Source organism: Vidua macroura, chromosome 9 (assembly GCF_024509145.1).
Source record: "Vidua macroura isolate BioBank_ID:100142 chromosome 9, ASM2450914v1, whole genome shotgun sequence".
Lineage (NCBI taxonomy): Eukaryota > Metazoa > Chordata > Aves > Passeriformes > Viduidae > Vidua > Vidua macroura.
In genome coordinates, this window is record NC_071579.1 from 16,461,427 (window position 1) to 16,474,269 (window position 12,843).

General features: G+C 41.2%; 2 protein-coding genes across 5 annotated transcripts in view; one reads left to right on the forward strand and one right to left on the reverse strand.

Moving 5' to 3' along the window:
• Positions 1-5,192, reverse strand: part of BRDT (bromodomain testis associated) — a 48,675-nt gene extending 43,483 nt beyond the window's left edge. For all 3 annotated transcript variants that reach the window (XM_053984779.1, XM_053984777.1, XM_053984778.1), the window contains exons 1-2: positions 4,927-5,192; positions 167-240 (exon numbers count right to left, since the gene is read on the reverse strand). The gene's annotated coding sequence lies outside the window, so the exon portion shown is untranslated. The remainder of the gene's footprint in view (positions 1-166; positions 241-4,926) is intronic.
• Positions 5,193-5,459: 267 nt separating this feature from the next.
• The window catches only part of TGFBR3 (transforming growth factor beta receptor 3), a 113,309-nt gene continuing 105,925 nt past the window's right edge, over positions 5,460-12,843 (forward strand). For both annotated transcript variants that reach the window (XM_053984781.1, XM_053984782.1), the window contains exon 1: positions 5,460-5,570. The gene's annotated coding sequence lies outside the window, so the exon portion shown is untranslated. The remainder of the gene's footprint in view (positions 5,571-12,843) is intronic.

The window sequence follows — 12,843 nt, forward strand, 5'->3', positions numbered from 1 at the left end:
TGTCCTTGTAATTAAATCAGATTGGGAAGAAAAAGAGAAAACTGAAAACTAGATCAACTGAAGATCAACTAGAGATCAAAAGGGCTAGAAGAAAATGTCCAAGACAATTATAACAGTGTGTCAAACTTCAATGCACAGTTACACTTTCTCCCTTTCAGTCACTTACCTTTGCTTATTGAAGTTGCTAGCTCTCTATGCAGCAGCTTTGTCTTGATGTTTTTCAGTAAAACATTTGGCACCCTGTGGAATTATGTAGATAAAAACAATTAAGTAATTAGGAAATTGTAGACATGAAGAACCTGTAATACTTTCATCTTGGCTACAAAGAAGTTCACCCATATTTTGGTTTTGAAACCACAAGCATGCAACATGAACTTCAAAACAGAAAACAGCAGTTTGGAACTCAATCCTGCAAACCACAGGTAGTTTTAGCCATATGTATAGTTCCATATTTTCATATTAGAGGGTGAATATCAGTTATTTAATATGTTGAATCTGAAAGTATATCTTATTAAATAATTGTTATCTAAGTTCTAGACGTGTTATGATTGAACATAAAGAGCATTGTCTGAAACCGAACAGTTTAAAGTAATCTACTGACTTTTGTCTATTTGATTATATTTTGATTGAGCTCTAAACAGACAACTGCAATATGAGTAATGGGATCCAGCCAGAAGAAAGTGATTGAACAGTGAAGGTATGCTAGTTTCACATTTTCTGTGTTTGATCTTTTGTTGATTTTTTCCTTCTCTCATATAATCTCTTTCTTTCCTCCCTCTTCTGCTCTGTTGTGTTTGCATTTGGTAGGTTGAGGGCCTATAAACATCTTATCAGAAAAATGTTGGAAGGAGGGTAAGGGGCATATCAGAGTCAAGAAGAGTGCTGGGTATAGAGGAGCCTGTTTAAGGCAGGCAGGAGAGAAGAGGGGGCACAAAAGAGATGGTTAGTCATGCTGGACGGTTTTGGTGGTTTCCCTTTCTTTTTAAAATCTGAAATTTATAAGAATGTGTTATTTGACTTGGATGTGTAGCCTCTGGTTTGAGTTTAAAACCCATGGTATCTTCCAGGATTGTACTATACATGACTTGTCCATGTTTGGAATTATTCCAGATTTGCTGCTGCACTTGAAATTCACTCCCTACCTTAATCCAAAGTAACTTTCAAGTATAGTCAAGCCTAAGAGTTCAACACTAACATTTACTTAACTTTAGCAAAAGTTTTAGGTGTTCAAGGAATGCAGGATCATTTAGTAAGGAATGTAGAATTTTACCTCATTAGTTTGTATTAATGACTTATTTCCTAAGAAGCTTTTAATGGCTTAATTATGTTAACTGACCCTTCATATTAAAGGTTGTTGGGTAGAGTCATATGACTAAAACAATGGAGTTAATGTAATGCAGCAGAACAACCCATACCCATTCAGCAACCTATGGTTAATGCTTCTAGACCTTTCTTTTCCTTGCTTTCAGCAGCACAATAATCAGCTTAAAACACAAAGCTAATTTTAAATAACAACATTTTACCTCAGAGACGGACAGAATGGATGTGCTGGGCCATGACTGTACTCATCTGAACATACTCCCTGTGTTTGATCCCAGTTCTAAACCTATCTTATGTACAAGATATCCCTTCAGGATGCCTATTCATCCATTTGGTGTTTGAAATTTAGTGAATTAGCGTGCTTACTCTTTTCTGGACTTTCAAAGCTACCAGAGGTTCTTTAGTGGTTCTTAGTGGTTCAAGAACATGGCTGCTGGCCTGTTTTCTGGATCCACTGTTACAGAACCTGCATTGGCTTAATTTAAAAGCAAACAGGAACAGTTCTTAGGACAGTGTGGTCCTTCCTAGCTGTCTTTTTATTTTCTAATGCTTTATTGGTTGGGACAGTCTTTTAGCCTTGAAAAGATTCTAGACACTATATGAAGGAAGAGAGTTTTGTGAGACTTAGTCCTTACTAATATCCAAAAATAATTTCTGGGATCTTAAAATACTTTATGACAAGAAAACATTTTCATACCAAGATGCTTGTTTATAGAAGTCTCTGTTTTCAATTAGAATCTCCAAGTCAATTTGGGAATAAACATTTTGTAGAGCTATTGTACCCTTCATTTCCTTTGGTGGGTGAAGCACGTTTAAATAGTGCTATAAATAGGTAAGTGATCATCAGATGCCTACATCCTGCAGCAACTATTTAAAGTGCACTTGGACTCGTGGCAGTGGGCCCATGATAAGAATCTGTTAATTAGCAGGCAGTATATTCACTGCCCCATCAATGACAGCACGCAGTCCCCAGCTCCACGTTTAGTCCCAAGGCCCCCTTCTAATGTCACTCCAGAAGGCAGAGAAAATTCTGTGTTTCTTAAAACTGTGGAAATTGCCCAGGCAATTATAGGTTTAGTGCTAAAGTTTTAAGAACAAGTGAATCCTAATTCTCCTTTCCAACCCAAACTGTTCAGTGATTCTATGAATATAGAATGGTATCCAAATGAATTAACCCATTCTTGGGAAGGATTAGTTAGTTCAGCTTGGATACCATTTTACCAGATTGATGCTGCTCCTGGTGTCGGTGACCTGAACTCAGCTGGCCGCTCAGTACAGGTTAGGGCTTTATGACCATGACATGCAGTTACTAACTGAAACTAGTCTAGAACTTTTCGGGAGTACTAAATGGGTAGTTGTTATCCACAGGAGTATCTCTACTGTAGTTTTTGGGAAAGGAGGAAAAAAATTAAAACTGTGATGTTAATAGTTTTAACAGCGCATATTTTTAAAGATTTTATATTTACTTAGGCTTAATTCTGTAGCACCACACCAGGAAAACCTCTAAACTTCCTGCAAAAGTGAACTGTCACGGCTTTCATACATCTTAGTGAGGATAATACATTACATTGCTGGATTGGGCCAATGACTGCTAAATGAAATAATCCTGCCCAGGACTGAAGTCAATCATTAGATCAGCAAATACTTAAAAAGTAAGTAAAAATGTAAATTATGTATATAATTGTGTTCCTCAGCTGCAAAGATTGAATACTATAGTTAAGATGGGAGGAATTTTCCATGTTTTTAAGAGGAAATTATGTGGTTTCTGTTTATTCTGCCACGAAATGTAAAAACAAAAGAAATGCCAAAGCCAACTGTCTGTCATTATGTTCCTGGGTGACCCAACCCATGTGCCTAATTGTACTTTAATGTGGTAATTTGTCATGGCTTCAGTCTTTGAACATCATGTGCATCAACTGAGTTATATATTACTTTATAACTAAAAATCCGTGTTCTTTGTGTCTTAGTCTTGAATTTTTTCAAACACCAGGGCAAATGGTGTAAATCCTAGACTTTGCTCAAGGATGGTGACTACCAAACAGAATTGGGTCCATGGACAAGAACCAACATCACTGAAAATGGTGGAAACAATTTGGCTAAGGTTAGACCTATATATAAACAATTTGATTTTACAAAGGCTTGTGCATACACATTTGATGTCACATACAGCTCTCATGGCTACTTATTTGAGTGAAACCTAATCTGTTTGATTTAATCTTTGCAGGATTGGGACCTAAATGAGTAATTAAAATAATGTGCTTGCTTAAGTTTCAATCCCATTTTTAATCAGCAGTCTGGAATTTTAGCTAGCAGAAATATAGTAGACACACAATATGCCTTGAAATACATATACTGCTGTAGAGTATTAGTTTTCTTCTCTGTTGAAGGGACTTCCCCCACCTCCACATCCCTCTTGCAAAAATTTCGCATCCTACATATGAGAGTGATAAGAGAGGAGGTATGTCATGCTCCAACATGCACAACTTTTCAAATGCTAAAAATAAATTAAAAAATCTGTAAGTGAGCTTAGGCTGCCAACAAGCAGTCTGAACTTGTATTTTACTTGTTTCTGCAGGTTTTTCTCCAGGTTTTGTAAGCCCGTTTGCTAAAATATTTAATGTACACGAAATGCTTGTTATTTGATTTACTTTGGTTTCCTTCTAGAGCTCTCATATACAGATAATGTAGTAGTTTTAAGGACTAGTCTTTGGGGGATCCAGCCATTGACTGATGTGTGGTACATGCAGCACAACTGTGAGTAAGGCTTGTCCAAACACAAAGAGGTCAAAGGTAAATGGCAGAGGATTATTCTAGGTTGCAAACTGACATTTCAAGAGTGGCTAAGTTGTGTCTGAACTCTCGTAACACGCCTCTTGGGTAGATGTAAGAACTTGGCATTTGTGACTCAGGGCAAAGGGCCTGAAGTCAAAGAGCATTATGAAAAAATCAAGTCACCCCTAATCCCCTCAGTAAGAAAGCCAATTAAACTAGTAAAATTTTGCTGAAACATCCTGAGACTCCTCTCTACTTCTCTATATGTCCACATTGTCTCCATGCCTACAGAAGAACAATTACTTACTTGGATAATAATAGGAGTAGGGCTCAATTTTGTGATGGGAGTTTTGCTATAATAATGTTTGCCAAGTTCGAGTACTGCTCTCGTTACCATGACCTTTAGAGGACATGTAGGTTAGGAGAGCAGCACACACCTGATGTTGCAGGACTGTGTCAGAAATTTAACTCTGTTCATCCTGCTGAAGGGGAAAATTGTGGGTGGAAAGGCCTCATCTGTGGTGTAGCGCCTTTAATGACAGTTTGCTCCACAAACAGATAGTCTTGAAGCTGGGGGATTTGACAACCTTAAGCGTGCCTTCTGCACGGAACAGCACTTTCTGTTATTTTGTAGCATAATGAACCTCGAGTGAACTGGAATAGTTTGCTCTGCTGTAAACGACGTCAGCTCTGCGGTGTTGGCCAAAACTCCTTTTGGTGTGGGCTTTTGGCTGCCCTTGGCTGGGGTGGCAGCACTGAGGGGGCGGCCGGGGCCTCGCTCTGCGCCAGCCGCCGGCGGGAGCTGGGCCCGCTCGGGGGGCTGCAGGGACGTACCTCGGTGCACACTCAGGGCAGGGCACCGTCACACCGCCGCTCACACTGCGCCCAGCGCAGCCCAGGCTCCGTAACGGACGCGGTGCCCGGCGGCCTCACGCGGTTTCGAGGCCGGTAACTTAAAAGCCGTTGCCGCCCCCCGGCTGCCGTGAGCGGGGACTGTGCCCCCAGCCCCTGCTGCGCGGGGGTTTTAGAGCCGCTGGCTGCCAGCACAGCCGGGCCGGGTGCGACCCCAAGCCCCCCTCACGGCTCCCGGCGGGGCGGGCGGGGCTCAGGTGTGGGACGGGACGGGACGGGGCAGGCGCGCGCTCGCGGCACGCGCTCGCGAGGGGCGGTGGCGGCGGGCGCGGCCGTCACGGCGCCGTCTCCGCCCCGCGCCCAATGGCGGCACCGCCCGCGCCCGCCCGCCCCGCCCCGCGGCCGCGGGGTTACTGCCGGGCCGGAGGCCGGGCGGGTGCACACGCGCCTCCTCCGCCTCCGCCTCCTCGCCGCCTCCTCCGCGCACCGCGGGCCGGGCAGCGGTGGCCGGCGTTGGGCGGCCTTGGTGAGGGCTGCGTTCCCGTCCCGGCCGGCGGTGCCCATGGCGTAGCCGTGCTGCTGCGCGCCTGCCCCGCGGGACGCGGCGTGGACAGACCTGCCGCCGGGTAGGTGCGGCGGCCGCGACCCCCGCCCCGACAGCGGCATTTCGGGCCGGCCGCCCCGCAGGGATGCGCCGTCCGCTGGGGCGGGCGCGGAGTGTGCGCCCCTCGAGGTGTCACCGTGACCGGGCTGAGCGGGAGGGTCCCGGGGCCTCCGCCGGGCGCGGGAGCTGCCGGGGGCGGTCAGCGTCCGCACGCGTACCCTAAGGAGCCCCTCGGGACCGTGCGAGCTGCGGGCTCCCTGTGAGAACTGAGGGGCGAGCCGAGAGGTGGGCGCCTGGCGAGGGGGAGCTACAGGTGTCCCAGCGGCAGTCACTGTGTCCGGCTGGTTGGTACGCGCTGGGCGAGTTACGGGCAGCGAGCGAAATGCTTTGCAGAGGCTCGCGCTGCTGTGCGCGCGTGTCCTCGTACCTTTCATGAGGCCAGGTGAGAACTCGGCAATGTACGAGCAGAGTGTGAGTTTAGTGTAAGTGAGAGTAATATAAGGGCCAGTGTAATGTCCCTTCAGTGCTGTTGCACTGAGGAGTTGTTGGCATGTGGGAGTTATTGCTGCATATTTTGCAGGGGATGCACTGGAGTCAAGTCACTGCAAGCTTCTGAGTACGGCTCTCCTAGTAATTACAAGAATGTAGCTTCAATGTCAGATGTAAATTAAGTAACTCTTTAAACACGAGCTTTCCCCAGTTTCAAGTGCACTTGTAGTTCCAAAGTCATTGGTATCAAACAGCACAGGATGTGATACTTCTTCTCCCTTTCAAAAAAAGGACTTCTTCAGGTGTAATGTGCATGTGCGATTATGCCTTTTCCACTTGCTGTGGATGTAATCAGATGTAAATCTACTTATCTCAGTTCTTTTAGGCTGTAGCTGTTAAAATTGATTTGCTGTCATTTATTCTTTTCTTCTCAAATGCTTAATCATTAGCACAGTTTATTTTTTACAGAATATTTTTGATAGTATTTTTAAGTTGTTAAAGAGACACTTGGACATGCAAGTGCCATGATGTTGTTCTAACAAAAAAGTTTTTCTGGTTGGGTCTGTGTTTATACTGACCTAAGTTTATGTACTTTCTGTTTGGTGAGGTCAAACAGGCTGATATTAGACCTCCAATGGGGAGAAAACCCAAAGTGAGAGAGCTGCCTGCTCACTAACTGTGGTGTCAGATAGGTTTGTCTCATGGTGACCTGGAGGACTGATACTGCTGTAGTGTCATATGTGGAAGACTTTACATGTGTAAATGAAATGTCTTCCCAAGACAAAATCTATTTGTTTATTGCTACTTACGAAGATTACTTTATTTCCCTTACAGTCCATGCTTTTTTCCATGAATGCCTGCCACAAGCATGAGTTGGTAGCTGGGTTTTAATTAGCGCTGCACAGGTATCCTGTCAAAGTATTCCCAACAAGAATGTTAGAAAAATATTAATGGAAGATGCTTATTAATTTGAAGAGCTCCAGTTTAACCCATGAAAGCTAACAGGGCTTGAGTTCCAGCTGAGTAGGAGCTGCTCCTCGAATGCAGACCTGGGCTACTGCTGTAGCTGGTGCTGGGCTGGGGGAGGAAGGGAGGGGAGGGCAGGTCATTGGCTTCCTTCAGTGAAGAGTCCTTTACTCTGAAACTTGCTTCCCCCAATTGTTTGCTGCAGTCCAACATTTTCAAGTTTAAAGTGACACTTCAAATTTTTCTCTCTTGACATGCTTTCTGTCCCTGGGGAGATCTTGTTTCGTTGTTGATTTTGATGCATGTTTTGTGTGTCCAGAGCCTCATCTAGTCAAAGTGTGTAAGTGATATCCACCAAGGATGTGAGTTCTTTTAAAAACTAACTTTCAGTTGTTGTTCCTGGCATGCAAAACATATTTTCATACCCTAGCATCTTGATGCCTACCACAGGAACAGTGTTTGGAAGTCAATTGCTAAACCAGCAGGGGGAACACAAAACTTGCTGTCTATAAAGTCTCTCCTCCTTACCACAGTTGTAATTTTTTAAAACTTTGGGCCTATGCTTTTGATAGTATTTCTTTAGAAGGTGAATGTTAATTTACTTGGAACACCCATATACATTGAAATAAACACATTATTTTCAAATACTTGTTTATAAATTTCCTCTAGCAGGCATATCTCCCATTCTTCTGAATGCAATTTTTTGTCATATTAGCCATGACTGACTTGTGAAAACACTACAGGTTTGTGTGAGTGAAATTTCTCTTTGAAGATGTTTGAAGTGAATTAAACCCAAAAAATGATATTTTGAGTAATCCTGCAAAGTTTCAGATAATGAACTAGACAAAATATTTTCACAGTGGAGCTCTTACTAGGTCACATATGATTGTATAAAGATATCTTGAGAGCTCAAGTTGACTTGCAAAGCAGTTGTATTCTCACAAGAAACTATTTCTAGTATTTAGGATTTCCATAAGAGAAAATATTTTTAGATATTCTCTTAGGTTTTAAGAAGTCATTACTAGCTTATTACTGTAGAGGTCAACTGATGGTCCCAGCACAGAGCAATAGCGGTTTTCCTTTTTGATTCATATTATAGCATAATGATTAAGTCTTTTTACCAGGAATACTGAATGTAAAGGCTGTTGCCAAAGAAGGTTATGTGGATGGCTTGCACCAATCTATATTGCTTTCCAGTCTGTGAAGTCTGGTGCAGCCAAATGGCAAATACTGAAGGTTTGGATGCACAAACAGATGGCTGAATAGGAATTTGCAGGGTGTCAGCTATTCCCCAGTAAGAGCTGGGGAACGGGCTCCTACCTGCAGTAAATGCAAGAATCTTGCTGCTTCCACTTGGGGTTAAGCCCCCTTCCACTGAGGGTGGGATAAAAATGTGCCAAGGAGCATTTGCTACAGACTAGCTAATTTGCTGCTCCTGAGTGATAACAATTGTATATTCCACCAGCATTAGGTGTTAGAGCAAGTACAGACACAACAGAGTTCAACTGAAATTAACAGTCCCAGGTCAGGTTTAAAGCAAGCTATGTAAGCTCTGGTTCTGGAATGGCACTGACTGTACAGTGAGCTATAAAATATATATAAATGTATATAAAGTATATGCATATTTCAATGGCCATGCATTGTTCTCTAGCAGCATAACATGATGTTGCCTGCTACTAAGGGTACAAAAAGGTGTATGTTAAGTTCCATTGGCAGCCTTCATCTTCTGTTGTTTTCATGGAATCCCAAAACTTTCTCTCCAGATGTTTCTCTGAGATGCTGAAGTGTGTATTTTGTAAAGCCAAACCGAAATTTCTGCTTTAATGCGATTTGAAAATAGTGGTAAATCTTTGCCTAATTTGTTCCTACAATTCTTTTCTTTGATACCTCCAACAATATTGTGTTAAAATTTAAGACATGAATTATCAAGTCTTGGGCCATTTATGTGAATCTCAGAAAATACTATCTGAGATATAGATTGCAAGTATCTTTGCCAGCACATTGCTTTTGATCTAGTTCCACAAAATACTTGTGTATTATAAATAGGCATTATATCTATAGCAGTAATATTTGTGGTGATTAACCGTGGTATGCTAGTTTCTAGCCACTTCATGAATACAAGCATGTTATACCATAAAAATATACTAGCAAAAAGTAGTGCAGTTGGAATTGCTTTATCCATCACTGTGGATTCGCATTTTTATGTGCTGGCATTCATCCAATAGAGCAGCATTTCTTGTGCTATTACAGCAACAATTAACTCTGTGGTAGCCAAAATGAAAGAGATTTACCAGATTCCAGATATCACTGGAAATCGTGGAAAGAGGGACTTTAAAACTGCCACTTAATTAATATTCTGTATTTTTTAATTTCAAGTATCACATAATAGATGTTTTTAAAGAAGAACTTACTTTATGACCTTGTATTATCTAAGGAGTCATATTTGTTGAGTTTAGCAGAGAACATTTCATATATTGCATTTTAAGTGTAATAACTGTTTATTTGTACTGCTTACAAATAATTATGTTTGGAAAGTATGCTAGTTTCTGATGTTTCTATAATGAAATAAATGGTGGTTTTGAGGAAAATGTGAGAATATGCCATCCTGTGAATAGTACTTCAAAATGAGCGACACCTACTTATTATTAACAAATTTAATTTCATTATATTTAGCACTTCTCTGTAATAATCTAATTTCAGTACACTAGTTGGCCAAATTCAGAAGTTTTTTTCTTCTTTCATGTTGTAAGATGTTATAAAATTTTGAGAGTCAGCTGGAAATGGCCTCTCTTAGATAATTTTGTTGTGACCTTGCAAGAGACCTGCTTAGATTGCAGGAGAGCAGTTTATCTAGAGGTCTTGGGTCTGAAACAAGTTAATTATAGAGCTGCTGTGAAGAGGTTGTTTTTCTGCACAGAAGGCAATAGGGGCTGTGATACATAAGGTGTTGTTAGTGATGCTAAAGAATAATGGCAATTCACTTATTCTCTGATTCTCCTTTGTAAGCATGGGCATTTTCTGTTGGAAATTGGTGAGCTATATTGTGTGAGTCAGGGACAGACAATAAAAAAACCCCAAAGTATCCAGTGAGCTTACTGTGTAGTGTAAATTTGCTGAATTAATGTATTTCTTTGCCAAGAAGCTGGAGGTGGATTGAAGACTGATATGTCCTCTTTTGCCTTACATTTGACAAATAAGTTGTTAGACTGTAGCTGCATTTGACACTGTGTGGTTGAGACATTTTATCACACATGTGATTTGAGAGAAACAAAATTCTGTTCTGCTTTCCAAAGCAGCTGTTGCAGTATTTGAAGAGAGCCTTTTCTTGTGATAAAGCTATTGCACTAATGAACCAAGTCACTCCTCCAGTATGTACAACTTGTGTTCTGTGGTAGATTAGTTCCTCCCTCCAGCAGTTAAAATCACCAGTGTTTCTAAATACTTGTAGATCTGGTGATTTGGTTCACTCCAGTGATGATTATGTAGATGATAATTTCCTTCTGACAGAAGGATGCAAAAATTATTTATATGACTACAGGAATTGGTTGTGGTCTTCCCTCTCCCCACACCTGTGCCCAGATATTTTTTTACAGTTGTCACTTATTCATTTAATATGAAATGATTAAAGGAAATTCTGAATAGTAAAGATTTTATGGAAGTGTTCTCTACTCATTCTGACTGGAACATGCTAGTAATTCATACCTTGACTGAAGCAAATCCCCAATCAAGTGCTTATAAATAAAAATTTTTATAAAAAAATTTTGCTCCAACTTGAATGGGTTTTTTCTGCTCAACAAATGGAATGACACCATTTATTTGACAGACAGTGAGAGGCTAGATACCACTACACAAAGGGAAACTCCTTTTGACTCCTTCTTTTAGCTGTCTCTCACTTTAAGGACTTAGCTATTTGTGTGGGAGAAGTTTCCTATCTGTAAGATGTGCAGCTGAAAGTTTAGTGGCTAACAGTTAACTTTTGGTAGCTGTGTTTATCTTGCATTCTTGTTTAGCAGCCTGAAGAAATAATCTACTAATCTGCCTGTCTATTAGAGCTTGCCTTATTCTAGAGACCAGAAGACACACTTCTTTTGTTGTTCTGTTTTGTTTGGCTTTTTTCCAAAATGTGGGTCTGATAATGCATGCAGTTAACTTTAAAATACCTAATAGTTAATATTATAGCCTGTTAATTTACTTCTTGTAGTATCTAATGACCCATAGCAGTGAGGAGGGCTGGTTTGTATCACCTCATCCATTTCCACTGTAATGAGAAGCACTGATTTTCAATCCTGTTCATTTATTTACTATTTTTTTTTTGTTTTACTCTTTCCAAAGAGGATTGCATCCTTATACAGTGAATTTATGTTTAATGCTGTAGTTTTGCTTTTCATCATACTCTTCGTGGGTTTCTCACAATTAACCCAGACAGCTGCTGGTATTTATAGGTCATGGTTTCAAATCTACTTTTCACATGTGTAGAGGTAATTTCAAGATTTTACATCCACCAGTGATGGATTTAGTTCTTTTTCCTGGTAGGAAGGTTCTAGGTAGAATATTTCTAGATGCAGTCCTAAGATTTTGCAGTTCAGTCCTGAAAAAATAACAGTGCCAAGCATTCATTAACAGCAATTTGCTGAAGTCTTTTATCCAGAGTGGAGGAAGCCTTGCTGAATTGTTGGTAACTTTCCATCCTACTGTGGCTTCAGTTCCGCAGAGATGCCCTCCCTAGGGTTATATCTGTCTTGATAGGTACATTAGAGCTGTTATCTGTTTAGTTTAGGTGTGCAATTAGAAACCTGGCCAAGTAAAACTTAAGATAAATTAAGTTTGTGTGAAGTTGTTGGCTGCTACTGTGTTTGTGAAAAGTAAGATAGTCCAGTGCCAGGAAACCTATTCTATTTCCAATTAGAAACAATAAAAAAGTTGGTAATTAGTCCAAAGAAATTTAACTATGAGAAGGAAAGGTTGTAGAGATGTTTTTTCATGCAAGTTATGATGATCTTGCTCAGCGTGAAGATTCCTATATCTATTGCCTTTGTTTTTGTTTTAGGGTAAACTTCTCAGAAGCAGCAAGTCCCATTTAAAAAACATGAGCTTAGTTCTTGTTAGTTGTGGCGAGATATTACTGGTTAATTGGGAACTTGAGTTCTATTTAAATGTACATTTGAGATTTCTTGGATTGCCATGTTTTTATGTATGTATGTTTCTAGTAATCTCTGCTTTTTTGCTTCCTTAATGTGTATCAGAAAGATGGCATATAATTGTGCTGCTGGTATTCCCTGGTGAGATCAGTGAGATTTCTTGTCCATCTTCTAATTAGAAGTTGGAAGCAGAATGCCTAAAGTAGTGTTGTCTTTCCAGGCAGGTGTTAAGGGGGTGCTGCTGTGGCCAAGGTGAGGTCCTGCTATGGCTTCTTTTGCCTGTGAAAGAAGAGGGTAGCTGTGAGTTGCACAGAAAATACACAGCTGAAGCTGGTATGAGATTGCAGATTGCTTGAGCCATTACAGTACTCGAGCTGTACAGCATCCCAGCCTCTTGCATTCTCCACTCCCTTTGGAGATGTCCTGATGTAGGAAGTGCCTGAGGGCTCTATGATAAAGGAAAAAAAAATCTGATTTGCTACTCAGATTACATGTGGGGTGTTGGTCTTGTTAAACTCTGTCTGCAGTGCCATCTGTGCTTCCTCCTGTAGAGGTTCAGTAACCTCTAGGAATTTCTGCTGTTGTCAAAAAGCAATCTGTTCCAGTCTACTCCTTGTGGAAGTCTTGTGTACTCCTTCCACTAAAAGATGCCCGAATGCACTTCCTTCCCTTCCACGCATTGAAACCCTCCTGCATCCTGAT